The sequence below is a fragment of the Molothrus aeneus genome, chromosome 1, assembly GCF_037042795.1.
Source record: "Molothrus aeneus isolate 106 chromosome 1, BPBGC_Maene_1.0, whole genome shotgun sequence".
NCBI classification, from domain to species: Eukaryota; Metazoa; Chordata; class Aves; order Passeriformes; family Icteridae; genus Molothrus; species Molothrus aeneus.
Genome location: NC_089646.1, coordinates 50207490 through 50224424, shown reverse-complemented (window position 1 = coordinate 50224424; position 16935 = coordinate 50207490). Strand labels below are relative to the sequence as shown.

Genomic DNA, 16935 nt, shown 5'->3' with positions numbered 1-16935 from the left:
AGAACATAAAACCCAGTGGAGAAACTGCATTTGAAATCTGATGCAAATAGAATAATGAAAGAAGTAATCATGGGGTTGTTTGATGCCTGGAGTAGTGGGAGAGTAACGAAGGTATAAAATAAATCAGATGGGGCACAGGCAGGCAGGGGAGAAGTACTGCTTCTATCTCCCACAAAGCCAAATGCTTTCACACTCAGAAGCTGAGGTCCAAAGGAATGTATTTAAGTGCAGGACCCAGCTCAATGGATGACAACACAGTGCTGCTTGATCTCCCTTCCAGCTCTCCATCAGCACTGCCCACTGGAGCCCCGTGTAGTGACCTACTGACACTGCTGGAAAAGCCTGCACTGGCTCCAGGAGCTGGCATTTCAAATACTACACCCTTACTAATCTAGAGTCAACACTACATCATGAAGGTCCTCACAAAGTAACTTCCTCAGCAGCAATGGCACCTTACCATCATCTCACCCTTCCCAACTCTTTATCTTCACCCCCGTACAGCTCATTAACCAGATACAACTGACTAAGGATAAACAAAAACTCGCGATTGCACTTGTTTTCAGAAACACAGATGAGTTTCACAATCCCATCCACAGCTGTGGCATCCTCTGCACAACTATAAAGCAGGAAGAATTTTATAGAAAATCAGGCCAACACTAGACAAAAACTAGAGCAGGCAGTGAAACCACAAACGGGCACTGGTTTCATACATCAGTGTGCTCTGGAGTGGCAGGCATGCTCTTTAGCTGTAAGCTGTTATCAGATCCAGACAGCATACAAGTCTTTCAGCCTGAGCTTATGCAATCTTACTAATGGACAAATTATTATATAATAAACCCTACCTGAAGCCAACACACAACTCTTTCAAGCATCTACAGAACGTAAAGAGAAAAAAGAAAAAAAAAAAGACCAAAGAAAACCAACCACACCCCATCACACCCTTCTATGCTTATTCACAAACCAAAAAAAACTTTTTACTTGGGCAGCAGAATTTAGGACAACTTTCACATTCAACCCAAAAATGCAGGATTTTAGCAACAGAAGGGATTAACAACATTTTTCCACAAGCCTGCAGAAAAATTCAGTACTTGCTAGAAAAGAGGAAAAAAACAAATATCCCCATTAAGAATGCATTTCAAGTGTCAAAATTCAATGAGTTAAGCTTAGACCTGAAGTTGTTAACTTTACCAAACTACCTCATAAAGAACTAATAAAATCTTTTTGTTACAGGATTTTACACAGCACAATACAATAAAATGATTGTTCAACTGCAGCTAACTATTTTTCAGATATGTTAAACTAAACTTTACCTCTTAGAAATTTCCTTTTAGTATTCTGTTTCAAGCACCCTAAATGCCAAAACAAGATAATACAGTCCATGAACCTATCCTAAATCTTTCCAGAGTAAACAGTTTCCAACTCTCTAACTACATCTACCAAGCAACTGAAAAAAAGAAAACAACAACAAATCAATAAAACATACACATATAGCCAGACTTCAAAAAAACTAACTTGAAAATAGATTATAAATTAATGTTTTAATCTACCAGATCTGTCTTCTACATTTATATCAAACTTTTTTAATAGCACAGCAAGATTCATAGAAAAAAAATATGTTCAAATCCCAATATTCCTTTTTTGGATTAAATAAGAAAAACTGTTCAGTTGTGATTTCAGAGCTGCTAAGTCTTTCACATTAAGTTATGCAAGCTGTAGGTGGGTGGGGGGGAAATGACACTCACAGAAACTCAAAGGGCTTTTTACCTGTGCTATTACAGCAAACAAAAAAAGATATGACCAGAAGTTTTATAGTTGCCACTCTGCTTTCTGGATTTCCTAAAGCAAAACAAACCATGGTTTTCTTTCAAACTTATCTATGTAAAATACCACGTTCTCATTTCCATGGGAAGAAAAATATTCCCAAGGCCACTGTCATCTTGGGTATTTCAGAGCCCAAACTAGACCAACTAACAAGAATCTCTGAAATACAACATAGGAAAGATTAATTCAGTTTATTAATAATATTTTATAAAAATAACTACAGCACATTTAATCTTTTACAGAAATAATCAGAGAAATAGATGGGAATAAACTGTAGTGTGTTTTTACTATTTTATATCACAGAAATGTGGTATTTAAAGTCTGTAGTACAGTTCAACCTATTTTTAAACAAGAAATACCTAAAAATATTTATATATTAAATTTATATCATGTTGTTATTCCATATGCTGAAGTAGTGTGTCATTAAAGGCTGTTTAAATTTCAAGAAATAACTTACATCAAATGCTACCATCAGTTCAACTACCTTCCTCAAATGCTATTTGGTGTCAGTTTGACCTGGAAAAGACATCATCTGTCCACTGTATCAATGGTCACTCATTTCTACTTCTACACAGCCTTCTCTACTGTGAGTGCTTAAGTGCTTATGATTCTGTAATCAAACTAGGTCAGGCAGGGGAAAAAAAATCTGTCTGAACAGCCCAGAAAATGAACATACTTGGTTTTTAAATACATTTTTTTCAACAAAACCAGCTCCACATGATGGTTTGTTCAGCAGCCACGGATTTGTTCAATGTGTTCAAGCCGTGAATTCTTGAATCCACGCAAGGGACAGAGGGGCGACATAGGGGCAAAAACAAGAGGCAAAGAACTAAAACAGGAGAGGGCAACAGCTCAGGCTTCAACACAAGTGTTTCTGAAACCATGTCATCCCTCTGATACTCAGTTTTCCTGGTACAGAAAAAATATTCTTAAAAAACAGAAACAGGAAGCATTTATTAAGGTATCCATGCCAGCTGTGCCACTCTTTGGGCAGATAAAGGCCAGCAGCTTGTATTTGCCTACAAAGGCTTAACCAGTACAGGTTCTCTTTGGGAGTATCTAAAAGAAAAGGATCAGTTAACTGATCTAAGCAGGTAACTCCAAACATGTCATCTCGTTTTCCTCACTCTGACAGGCTTCAGTGGTTGTGGATGATGTAGGTTAACAAAACATTCATGATCAGTTCTGACAAGATCACATGTTCTGCAAGAATGTTCTTGATCACTCAGGAGATGGAAACTTCTACAGGCTATTATCAAAGACAAAACTATTAACTAACTAATCTGATGGAAGGAGAAGAACCATCAACAGCCTCAGATGTACCAATGCCAACCCCAAACTAAGGAGCAATGACTGTGTGTGAAAATTCAGACTATTTCCTCTTTTTCCTCCTCAAGTTAGCAGAAAACTCCTGGCTTGCAAGCAGAATTAAAAACCTGTTCTGTAGCATGGGTAACAATCACATCCAAGACATTTCAGTGTCAGCCCTTACACCAACACAGACTGATACTGGCTATAGGCTTTCCAGGTAATATGGCAGCTCCAAAACCAAAGGTCTGCTGCTATAAATAGTCATGCTTTTATTATAAGCAGTCTCATTATAAGTAAGTGCCTATTATTGTGACAGCTATTTATTTGTAATTACTATTTGCAACACTAAAATACACTTCAATTAGTAGAATCCCTTTTACACTACCCCGTCACTACAATATTGTAGGGTTATGTACCACCAACCTGAAGATTTTGCTTCCACTGAAACTGCTGTTAAAACCAAGGCCAGTGTACTTTTTCCTTCCTGATATAAACAATGGTTACTAGCTTATTAGTAATTACCCAACAGAATTTCACTTTGAAGAACAACATTTCAACCAAAACTAAACAGCACATACACTTACCGGTTTGATTTTGGAAGCTGATAACAAATACATCCTAGTGTACTGCTCAACTAGAAGTAGGAAAGGAAGTGGGATCTTAAAATGGCATTTATTTCCTCTCTTCATTGTCTGTCTACACTACCTCAGCATCTCAGACAGACCTTACATAGCAAATATGGTAAGTTTGATTGTGCTGATCAGTTACTTCAAATTACATATCTTCTGCACTCAAAAGCATAGTTTTCTAACTGGACCAGAGCTGTTCATGCTGACATCATAAATATCCAAACTGGCAAGGAAGAAGCGGAGTCAAGGGAAAGCAGAAAAAAAACTCTCCTCTTCAATGCAAGCAAACCATTCCAGCATATCATCCACTTGTCTTAGACTAGAACATTTATCTTCCACATCATGTAAAACATATCGTTCACACTGTGTAGTTTTTTGTTCTTTACAGCACTTTGCACAATCAATGCAGTTAATGTGTTAACTACTTCTGCAAGAGTAGCTTTCAAGAAGCTGCTTCCTGCTATCTCTTGATCAACGAAAGATTGCCCTGAAAAGATGTAGTCAGTGGCAAACAATAGCAGCAAACTTGTCTACATCACTTGCCAGTGCAAGACAGATGAAAAGCTTGTGTAGGTTCCTTCAATTGCGTTCTGCCACATACATTCCACATCCCACTACAGCCATTCAACGAGTATTAGCACAAGGCAAAGGCTTCAAGGCACATTCTATTTATTCCCACAAATACTCTTTTACAATATCTCATGTAAGCTCCCCAAACTCCTGAGCACACTCTTAAGAATGTGTCATACTTCTGTCTGTTTCTGGGCCTTATCAAAATTGAACGAGTCACTCTGAGAATTTCAACCGCTACATAATGGAATTAACTCCCTGAATAACTTGCTTTCCTACACAAATCAGAGCTAAACAGAATTTGAGCACTGTTCTAGCTCTTCTACTGAAACATGCTAATCTATGCTAAAATGAAAATACAAGAGACAACAGACAAGACTCAGACAAGGGATTTCATTTTAATATAGCAAGAAAATTCTTCCCAGTGAGTGTGGTCCAGCATAGAAATGTATTAAACAGAGGTGTCAGAATCTCCATTCTTGAAAACATTTTAAAAGTGATCTGGAAAATATTATTTCAGTGTTGGCCTAACCCAAGTTGGAGACTAGATCAGAGGACTTCTAGATCTAAAACTATTCTACAAGTCAATATATCTCTCAGCTGGGCCCAACATCTCAAAACCAGGACCACACTATTTCTAAAGCTCATGCCAGGGAGTTTGTTTGCCTTTTAAATGTCAGTTAATATTCAAAAGATGAAAACAATGAGCACTAACACTCTCAGTACTTCAATCTGTTACAGACACAATGTGAAAAACACTATCCTTAAAGGAACAATAATTTGTGAATTAAAATGCTTAAGAGCTTAATTAGACTAAACTCTTGGGTTTGGTGTACAATCACTGATTCTTATAATCAGTAGAAACATTAGTCTCCTTTAAAAACTAGCTAGTTCACTCTTTTCCACTACTATTCCATGTGTTGGTTCATTTGAAAGATGCCTTGTCTGGTTAACAGTACAGTTAGAACTTTCAGCTCTCTCTCTTAGAAACTGTAATTAAAAGAGATTGGAAAACTCTTCACTAATTAAGAAAGCAGTCCAACTAGAATGCTTAAACTGAACATTATGTTTAAAATAAATAAAAGACCACATATAAGGGCTGTTATTTTCAAATTAGTTGTCTTCATATCCTAATGGGGTTCTGCTTCTCTTATAGCCCAATCTTTGTGCCTTTGAAGTATCACTTCTTTCAGACCTTTTACTTTCTGCCATTTAAATGACTACAGCCTTAGCTTGCACTTGACACACTTAAGATCAGAAGGCTGATCTCTACCCTGGTATAGTAAATGGCTGGTTGTCTTCTGGTTCAGGGTTTGTTTTGGCTTTTTTCCACTTTTTTTTTTTAACTTAAACATATTCTTGAAGAAATCATTAAGTGAGTCAAGTGGTAGACACATTCACAATAAGCAACTATTCTATGATTTGCTTCCCCAAAATATGTTGAAATATGTGCCACCTCAATTATTTCTTCCCAAACACAGTGTTTTGTTGGGCCTTGTTACTAACCCACTAGCTCTTTAAGTTAATAGCCACCAATTCATATTTCAGGATACTAATGAGATGATTTCCTGTATCTTTTGAGTAAGAATTTCAGCTAATTTTAAAACAGGCTTATAGAAAAAAAAATCCCCATTTTACAGCAATTTCACACCTGGTCATGATGTGCTACCTTCATCTATGATATACAAAATGACTATGCACAGCCTTTTCTCTTACAACTATGTACAAGTGGCTATCTCAGTGAACTAAGAGTACAGTTTCATGGCATATTTAATTCAATTAAACTACTTATTTGTAGTAGTACTACTATGAAGCTAACTTATTAACTATATTAATGACGATATTTTTACTTGCAGGATTATTTCCCAAACCATAACTATTTACCACTGGAGGGGTTATTAAAATATTGTAACATAGGTAATACCTTGAATCTGAGCTAAGCAGCGTGTCAGAATTTCCTCTAAATGGTTGACTTTTAGCCTTCTTGTGATAACAAGGCTGATGAACCCTTCTGCATACATACTCTACAAGAACTTCTGATGCAAATGGTAAACATAAATCAAATGTGACATGGTTTACTGTCCTGTAAGTTACATATATGTTCTGCAACAGTTTCATGAAGGACTACAAGTGCTCTGGCATAATGAAAAACTTCAGCATGAACATATATTCTATGAAAAATAAAAACCTTAAAGAGATTAGGGAAGTCATTAAAAAGCAAATTACTAGGGGGAAACACCACTTAGGGCTGCAGACACTGATGTGTCAACAGAGAGCAGTCCCTACCAAGCAATGCCACTGCAGCCAACCACCATTCCAAAGACTTGCTTGTCACTGCTCTCTACTCCAGTATGTAACATAATTACATACAGTATTTTACAGCAGCTACAATCCTGCACTGTACACCTAAATGTTGCTAGGGAATGCTCCTATCTTAGATATTAGTCCAGATTTGGCAGGAGCACCTGTTTGCCCTCCACGTATTCAACTCCTGACTTAGGCTTGCCTAGATCATAACACATACTTTCCTTCATCAATTACTGTTTCCAGTCTGTTTTTAACAGTTGAAGTAATCTCTCCAAACACAGCTCCTCATTACTGCCCAAACATATCAGACAAAAACTGCTAGCTTTGACTTTCAAGCATCACTCCTACTTTATGCTGGCATTGCTACAAAAAGAAGCTCTTTTACTAGCACCTGTGCTATCATTTCCCTCCTGACAGCAGGAGCATTTCTCCAGCCATTGACAGAAGCAAGGAAGTCCTCTGGCTGAAAATATCTTGCTGCTTTTGACTGAAGAAAGTGAGCATCCAGCCATTCTGGCCCCACCTAAGGACACTGAGCCATGGCCTTAGGCCTTCCAATTTTCAGCTCCTTGTGACAGTATTAAATGCCTATGTCTGCAGATCAGTTTCTGGATGTGCTCAGTTCATACCACTTATTTTTGTAAATGCTCTCCTCACTTAGTAAGGCAGAGTAGTTCAGTTTTACTGACACACAAGACAGGAGAGGAACATGTCAGCTCGAGGGTTCACAGAATTCACGTTTTCTTCAATGATGCTCCCCATCTGATTTTTTTTAAACTATAAATGTTAGTTTGCCTGCTACAGCATTTTGTTTCTTGCTTTCTCCCCTAACAGTTCACATACATAGTTTAACACTATGCTGCATTAAAATCTTCTCAGGAGTTTCTATCATTACTATATACTGACCAGGCAGATACTAAAAACTCCTTCAGACAAGGAAGAAAGAAAGGAAAGAATGAAGTGTCAATAAGCTCTTGGATATTAAATAGAAAGAAATGGTCCTTCACTCCCTTTTGCTTCCTGGAAAAACATGAGAAATCTTAATTTATCTTCTTGCTCTTTTTAAATGAGAATCTTCTATTTTTCTGCATTAGAAAACTAACAAAGCAAAGCAACTGCCAGTATTCAACACCCCTTACTCTATCTGCCAGCATGTTAAAAACTTTGCAGCTCAGAGTTTACAAGTAACTCTCGATCTTCCAGAAGCATTTCAGAAAATAATCAAATTCATGTTCCTTAACATCTAAAATAATCTTAAACAATCTGCTTCAGAAATTTAAGTAGCAATCATTAAGAAAACCCACAAGAACTCATCTGATCATGACAAAACCCCCCAACAATTTTAAAAGTTTTTGTAACTAATTATAGGTTGATTAAACATGAAGTGCCTGAGCAAGATCCCACAACAGCACTGGTCTAAGCTTCAGATTTTCTCTGATATAAGGAAGGAGAGCATCAATTTGATGACTTCTTTTTTCCTAATACCACACTGCCTTCAGATTTATTTTGACATTATCTCATTTTGTGGGAATTCTTCATTTAGAACATTTACTCTTTTAGAAACACCGGTATGGATTCTTCTCAGTTTCATTCTTTTCAGTAGAGAAAAACAAAAATGTTATGTCTGTTTATAAGAAAATAAGATTTCAATACAAATAATTAGTTTTTCAATACATTTCCCTAAACAAATAAAACAGTAGAATACAAAAAGTAACAGAACATAATTTGTTTTCAGACAGTCCTTAAAGAAAAAGATAAATCCATACTGGAGTGTTCTATCTGGATAAGCAAGCCTGCAAACTTCAAAGCTATTCTTCCCTTCAAAAAAATCTTTCTGTGTCCCCACTTCAGGATTTAGAGAAGTAAAAACAGACATTAAATCATTACTGAACACCACTTAAGGAGTAAGAGCAACCCATTTAAAAGAAAAAAACTTCTGAATTCCCTCCATTACCACTTTCTTCCAGCATATTTCAACATTTGATACTTTTAGAAAAATACTGGTTTGGAAATAAAAACAAGAAGTTCAAGTACTTGTCCACTTGGGTGGGGGGAGGGGAAAGGGAGAACAGGGAGACCATAACCAAATATTTTATATTAAAGACTGAACCAAATTGGCAGTAACTGAAACTGACTGACATCTCACTTCACTTTGGGCAATGTGAGCCTTACACCATGCACCAGGTAATGCAACTACTTGCTTTTCACTTGGATATCTGCTTCTATAAATATTTCTAACATTTGCATGGATGAGTAAGATTATTTGGCTCAAAAAACAAATAAAACATTTTAAAACTCCAAGTAGCACCACAGCAACAAAAAGTTTCAAGCCCAAATTTGATCATACTTTTTACAAGTCACAATTAAAACCATCCCACGTTCCTCACAGCAAACCAAGCCTGGCTAATTGTCAGGAGAAAGAGTTTTATGCATAAAGCTGGAGCTTCACCTTTGAGTTGCTCAAATGCATACCTCCAGAATTACTCTTTTCACACTCATTCACAGACACCCAGAGGAGTTAGATGACTCCCACACACATTCCAATTAACCTCTATTGCCTAACACCTCCAACTCTTAAAAATTTAGCTTTTTGATATCCTGGATAAATCTGGCAGAAAAAGTAACACTTGCTAGGAACACTTAAGACATGTCTCCACAGGCAAAATAATTTATGATGAGAATTTGAAGAGCATAGTCTATTCCACCTGAACTTGTTTTGTGGACACACCTTTTATACTCTAAAAACTAAAATAGCCATAGGTTCTTCTGTTCAACCCATACTTGCAAAAGCAACACACACTCCACACAGGAAAAATCCTGAAGCACAACAATTCAGGTTCAATAGTTATTCCATACTCCTTCCCTGCTTAGGCAAATAGCCTAAAAGCTTAACTTTGAAAGACATTACACTTCCATGTATGCAGAATTTACTGTAGAGCAGTGGGGCAAATTGAAGCTGAACTGGTATTTGCCATTTGCCTGAATAATTCCAAAATGAGTTTCAAATAATGAAAGTAACCACAAGAGTTATTTTAAAAACAATCATTTAAAAATTCGCAAAATAACTGGGTCTAACGTATGGCATCCTTATTCTGTAAGGTATACAGCAATAAATCCACCTGCACATTATATTAGATGTTGTTTAAAAAGGAAAAAAAACCACATATACAGATATTGCTTTTCCAGAAGCTTGACTTAATACAGAAAACTAATTAGAAACAGTTTATCTTGGAAAAAAAAACAGAAAAAAAGGTAAAAGAAAAAAAAAACCAAACATGCAACCCCCAAAAATTCTACCACCCTTCAGTGAAAAAGAAAACATCTCCCTTAGGCTGTGGAAGAGAACTGCAAATACTAAATAAGGTCTTGGGACCTTATATCTCCCCACTTCAAAGCAACCATGTACATACATTGTTTTATTCTTAACATAGTTTAACCACCATGAATGGTTAAACTAGGTTAAGAATAAAACAATGTATGTCGACCTCTTCCTCTAATACTTACTGGATTTAGCTTTGCACTAAACACATTGGCAATAAATACTCACTAGAAACGTGGCACAAACTAGTCATACAACAGGAAGAAGTTATCACAAAGGACACAATTTACACTGTCCTGGTTATATACTGTAACACTAAAAAAGAGACTACAATACCGACTTCAATCCCGTAATTTGCCATGGTACAGTTCCACGGGTAAATCAAGTATCTATAACACACATCCATACAACTTCTTACAGAAGCAGCAAAATTAATTCCAGCTCTGGAATTTTTTCTTATTAGTAAAAACGAAATCAGACTACACACCAAAAATATAAAGCTTGCCAGATCCACTCATGCTAAGAAACACGGAAAGGAAACCAGCACACACTAAAAAAAATTAAAATTACATATGGGTTATAAGATTTGAGTTTCCTTCCTTTCAAACGCTTTGTTTCTTTAAATTACATCTGATGGCTTTGGGATTTAAACCGAACATGCAGGCTGTGAATAGAGAATGCATGTCAGGAAAAACTGAACTAACCATGTAAAAGGCAGAATGGAAAGGAGCCAGATACAACAAATAACTGACAAGGGAAATAGGCCTGGTTCTAGATCAAAAAACAATTTAAAAATATAAAGAAATCATACCCTCCTGTACAGATTTATTTTCAGTTCACATCCAAAAAAGCTTAGGATGTGAACTGCAATTTGTACTACTTTGCTAGCATAATTACACATACAATGTTATTCAAGCAGGCACCATATGTATATACAAAAAAAGAAAACTAATAGCAAATTCTGCAGTATTCTGTAATTGTGTATCAAGGAAGTCTTTATTTGCACACAGTAAGACACCAGTTTTACCTCATTTGCTAATGAAACCATATATATATCCCAATTAGAAGCTTTGGAAGTACTACATCACATTTTCAAGCAAATGACAACACTATGCTGATCCCCTCACATCATTACACTGTTATTTTTATCCACAGCATTCAGATCACGCACAGTATGTATCTAAATGTCCAAATGGCCTTCTTACTTTAAGAATACTACTGATTTTACCACTAGATAGGAAGCAGAGAATGCATTATAAATCATTCCAAGTCAACAGCAGTTTTTACAAACAGAGCAGAGGCACAATAAATGAAAAATCATATGTCCAAGCTTCAGCCAGGTAGCCAAAAGCTTTCTTAAATAAGAGCATGATCCACACTAATTTGAGGGCGAGTGCTGTTTGGTTGGTTGGTGGTTTTTTTTGTGGACACAGCAAGGGCATTCATAGACATCCTCTTCTCTCCCAATATTTTTAAATTACAATCCATTTACAAACCTGTGGCTAAATATTTATTATATATTTAAAAATTCCTTTCTTTCGAAGTATTTTTAAGAAAGCTTAATTTGTCAATTTTGTATGCAAATTACACCTTTCACTCTTCTTCTTAATAGTTGCCTCTACTCAAGTTTAGTAATGTTACTTTACCTTTTAATTCAGAACCAAGTCCACAGCCTGACCCATCTTAGTGGAAATCTAGGTGTATAACCAAACTGCCTATTACTATCAGTTACAGAAAGCAGCATGTTTTAGAAAACTTCTGTGTTTCTTGCTTGGAGGGCAATAGAACCGTCCCTCAATAAATTTTATTTTTAGTTTCACCTCATCCATAAATAGACCTACACACTATCATCCCAAAGCCTTTAACTGATCTCTGTGAGAACAGATAGAATACCTGCTTAGTAATTCTGCACATTGTTTTCCTTTTAATCTTTAGCTCAACAAAACCCTTGGGCATATACTCAGCTAAAAAATAAGCCTGAGCGTTTGACTAACTTGTAACAAGTGTTGTCACCATTCCCCTGTGAAGCACCCCTCTCTCTTCTGCATACAATTTATTACAAGATTTTGCTGGTTTGGGTACATTTTATACAAGATTTTCGTTTGCCTCACTGTTCTCCTCTCAGACATAGTTTAAGGAATAATTTTAGTTAAAGTAGCTATGTCAGTGCAGGAGTAACTCATCCATTTAAAGACTGACTTAGCCACTCCAGAGCAGTTGTACAAGTCATACACTTAGGTGTTAAATGTGTAGATACATTTATAGATAGATACATTTACAGATGCTGTCTTCAATCAGACACCACTTCAACAGGCCCAGCACAGCTCTCCATGGACCCTGGTGACGGAAGGAACAGAAGGCTGGAAGCAGCTTCAACTTTAAAATAAACCTCCTGTTACTGTCCTACAGCTCCTGTTAACAGTGGTCTCGTTTGTTAATGTAAGTGTTACGCAAACACCTCCATCAAATCATTAAGAATTGTATTTACAGTATGCAGCCCATTTCCTTCACTTTAAAAAATCTGGTAAAGTGAATTTTGCTTGGATAAGTAATACTGCCAAAATTACTTTATCAATTCAGTGAACTTCCTTGCTTAGCAAAGGCCAGGTTCTGGTTCTGTTCCTGAGATTTTCAGCATCCCTGCTGGGGAAAATGTTATTCCTCCTAAAGCTTCACAGATACTTTTCCTCAAGTCACCTAAGATCCATCTGTAAGTATTAACAGTGGAATTACAGAACTTCCAAATTACAGCCAACACTAAAGTTCTTCCACAGCACTTGTCCTCAAACACAATGTAAAGCAGACATTTATTAAATGTGCCTTCTGTCAGTATTGCAGCCATTTTTAAAAACAACTCTCACTGTTCAATCACATGAATATAGAACTATCACCTAAAATTGTTATTCAGTTTTACCATTACAGCTGTGAACTTACTAAAATGCATCCATGATCTACACAGCTACAGAAGCTGAACTGTCTCGTGAATGGTGACAGAGCACTTCTTTTGACTAATTGCAAGAGGAATTTTAGAGTGCACCAACTTTCCTGGGAGCACTGTTGGCCTGCACTGGATTCTGGATGTAGTTTATTCTGACACAAGCTTTTTTACAGAAAGGGGCTTGCACTCTCTCCATATCTAATACAGCCCATGCATACAATTAATACACTAAAATTCCCTTCTCCCTAAGCCAAAGTTTCTTTGCAGGTAAGAAATAGCACAGGAACATTTACATCTCATCTATGAAGGTTGCAATGTTACAGAACAAACAAAAACCAATTTGAAAGCATGTCTTCAAAGAAATCACCATATTTCAGCTTGTTGGCAGTTTTAGGAAGAAAGGAAAAAAACACAGCAGGGGGGAAAAAAGTTGAGCTTGAATTTCAAGTCTCTGGCCTAAGCTTACACACCACCACTTCAGCTCATTTTAAACTGAGCAGTGACATTTTAAGACTATTTGAAGGTGCAGATTTCCAGCGTCTGCCACTTTTCAAGGTGAAATTACATATTAAAAAATCTATGAAAGAACCCAAAAGTTTTTCCCAATTTTCCTTCTAAATTTAAGTCTTGAATCCTTCCAAAGTTCCAGACAAAAATAGCAGTTGGCATCTCATGGAACATTATACTGTCACAGATTTCTGCACAGGTTGTTTAACTTTAATTGTTACTTTCATTTCTCATGGAGGCGGAGGAAGGAAAAAAATATTTTTCCTTTTTTTTTTTCTTGTAAAGGAAACTCCTGAACAAGAAATGTGACTTTTTTTATCCAGTACTTTGTAAAGTACTAGCTCTTAAAAACATTCAACGCATCACAGAAAACTTTTGAGTCACATCTCCTAAAATACTGGCAGTGTGTTTTCTGAAAGACTTAGTAGCTTTCAAATATTCACATTTTAATAATCACAAGTGAGACTAGTTATACTACTATGTACAAGTAATACTCACCCTTCTGCAGATGCTTTATTGTTACCACAAAAAAAACATTCCCCGGACTCTCAATTTGATATAGACACTGGGGACAAACAAAGAATGACCTTTAAATTTTTATTAATTGGTTAAAGAATCTGAATGTGCCAACCCTAAAAAAAATTAACCTATCTTTGAGAAAAATCCCCACTTAGATGTGAAGATTACACTAAACGTGCTGGTAAAAACTCTTCACTGAAATCTGTATTAGTAAGAACCAAACTCACGATAGCTGAAACTAGAGTTGCTAGACTTAAGCAAAGACAAACCTATCCTGCTAGAACTAAATTAGCTTCTCCAAACTGTTAAATGCTTCTCATCAGAGAGAACAAGAATCTGAACTTCCAGCTTTAAAAATGAAAAACTTTTCTCTTGCTCCAATACAATCAGTATGGTGCTTTGTAAGTTAGAAATAAGTATCTCGAGTAATGTACAAGTCTGTTGTCCCATTCCTGCCACACATTTGTGCACACACTGCCTTTCTTTCGTGTATGAATAACAATTTTGCAATCACCACGGAGTCCTGGTAATGTTAAATACACGTGCATGATGCCACAACACACCGATTTCTTTATCCAGCCACACATTTGTTGCTCATGGACGGCTCAGCCCGGTACTCTCTTTCGCACCACCCTAGACACCCTAGCTTTAAACAGCGCTCCGTATCGCCGTGCTTGGCGATATGGGACCCAAACCCCCACAATTTCCAGCTATCGATGAACTTTCTTGCGGCGCTCTGGAAGATCGGGATCGCACGGAGTTCTCCACGACTGGGAAGTTGGCAGGAGCGGCCGCCAGACTGAGCTCCCCCCCGGCCCCTCCCGAGCTCCCTCCCCGAGCCCGGGGCGCCCCAAAGCCGAGGCGGGAGCCCCCAGCCCAGCCCCGCCGTCCCGCCTGGGGCGCGCTCAGTCTCCCCGCCCGGCCGGCCCCGGCTTCCGGGAGCCGGGCGGACCTGTCCCAGCCTCCCTCCCGGGAGGAGAGGGACGAGCTGCGTGCCGCGCTGCCCACAGCGGGCACACGGATTTCCCCTCATTTCACACACACACACTCACACACACAGAGACACGGCCACACACACAGACACGCACACCTCCCTCTGCCCGCGCCGGAGCCGCCGCCGCGTGCCGCCGGCTGGAGCCGAGACGAAGGGAAGGGAATCGCCGCCCGGTCTGCCCCCCGTTCTGCCTCCCGCCCGCCGCCCCCCGCCCTTCGGAGGAGTGACGGCGAGCTCGCCCCCAGCCCGGGTGTGCGCCCCGCCGGGCGGGGATCGGAGCCGCCGGCCGGGCTGGACGGAGCCAACTTAGACAAAGGGCACTCCAGACTCCATGTCTCCCCCCTCCAGCTGTCACCGGCCGGGAGCCCGCGTGTCTGCCCGCCGGCGCCCCGCGGGAAGGGGACGCGGCTGCTCCCCGGGAGCCGCCGCCGCCGCCATCCTCCCCTCCCCTCCCTTCCTCCCTGCCGCCCCCTCCCCTCCTCCCCTCCCCCATGACAAAGGACCCGGGTATAAATAGCCGCTCCCGGCGCCGCCGCCGCCTCAAGCCCGCGAGGTGTCGCTCGCTCTCCCGCTCACTCACCCGCCCCCCCGCCGCCCCGGCTCCGAGCCGCCGCCGCTCCCGCCGGTGCCGCCGCCAGCTCCGCTCGGCGCTCCCGCTCTGCCTCCCTCCGCCTCCGGCTGCCGGATTCACCCTCCCGGACCGAGCGCCAAACACGCCGGCCCAATCGCCATCGCGCTCATTGGCGAGCGCCGAGCGCCGCCCCCATTGGCCGGACGGACGCGGCCGGGGCCCCGCCGGGCCAATCGAACGCGGCGGAGGGCGGGGCGAGGGGCGCGCCCTCGCTCCCCACGTGCGGGGGGGGCAGGGAGGGGTGGGGAGAACTCTTTGTTCTCGCGCTGCCCGCGCGGGGGGACGGGGGGCTCGCGCTCCCCCCGCGCCTGCCGCCCCCCGCGCGCCCGCCCCCCCCGCGCCGCGCGGCGGGGCAGGGCCCGGGGCCGCGCCGCGCCGCGGAGGCTCTGAAACCCTCCGGTCCCCTCACGTGGAGAGGGGCAGAGGGAGGGGACAGCGCAGGGAGGCAGGCGAGAGGATTGGCGGGCACCGGGAGGGGCCGCGCTCCCGCTCCCGCTCGGCGCCGCTGCCGAGTTTGAATCGGTCCGAGAGCGGGAGAGGCGTAACGGCCCTAACGGTCCCGAGGGGCGGGAATGTCCGGAGTGGGTCTTCCGTGCCCGCCGCCGCTCCGCTTGTTGCTGCCCCGGCGCGGGAGCTCAGCCGCCGGAGGTCACTCCAGCCTTTCTCCACCTTCCGCGGGGAAAAATGAAATTGCCAAGATAAGTTTTCCTGGCGGGTACTTAGCCCTTCCCGTGTGACCGCATCCCATGCCACTTCCGAGATACGCTGGAGCCGTACCCTTACTTCCACAAGTGCCGTCATCCAGCCTTCCTTACCAAATATCACCTCCCCTCTTCCTTGTGGCTACCTCAGCGCATCTTCAGGGGCAGAAATGAGCAGCGGCCACTGTAAGGGGGTTCTGACTAAGACAAGTCTCTCGCGGAGGAAATAAATCACAAACGCGCCCACGTTGCCAAATCATGCCGTGGGCTTGCGTGGCTCACAGATGTGACACGTCGGGAAAACGAGGATGTATCAGCCCTGGAGGCTGGGGACAGCCCACGCCCGCGGGGCAGCCCCGCCGCTCCCGGCGGATGTCTGGGCCGGCTGAGTCACTTCGCAGCGCTGCTGCCTCGCGTCCGCCCGCCTGACCTTTGCTCGCCCAAACTTTACCGCCGCCAGCCCTCCTTCAGGGCTTCGCACCGGCGGCTTCCTCTGCCTCGCTGCTTCGCATCCAGCGCGGCTTCCCCCTGGCATGGGGGGATGTCATAAATCCCAGCAGCAAAGTGCTCTCTCCGCATCAGGCTCGCATCCTGTTGCTCGCTACGTGCTGTCTCCAGCCTCTAAGGTTGCTGTCGTTTTCCCTCGTTTCTAATCCACGAGCCGTGCTCATCAATCTTGTTGCCGAGG

At 41.3% G+C, this 16935-nt stretch overlaps 1 protein-coding gene across 4 annotated transcripts in view; it reads right to left on the bottom strand.

Moving 5' to 3' along the window:
• EZH2 (enhancer of zeste 2 polycomb repressive complex 2 subunit) overlaps positions 1-15572 on the bottom strand; it is a 50511-nt gene extending 34939 nt beyond the window's left edge. For all 4 annotated transcript variants that reach the window (XM_066572272.1, XM_066572281.1, XM_066572288.1 and 1 more), the window contains exon 1: positions 15496-15572. The gene's annotated coding sequence lies outside the window, so the exon portion shown is untranslated. The remainder of the gene's footprint in view (positions 1-15495) is intronic.
• Positions 15573-16935: the final 1363 nt, after the last annotated feature.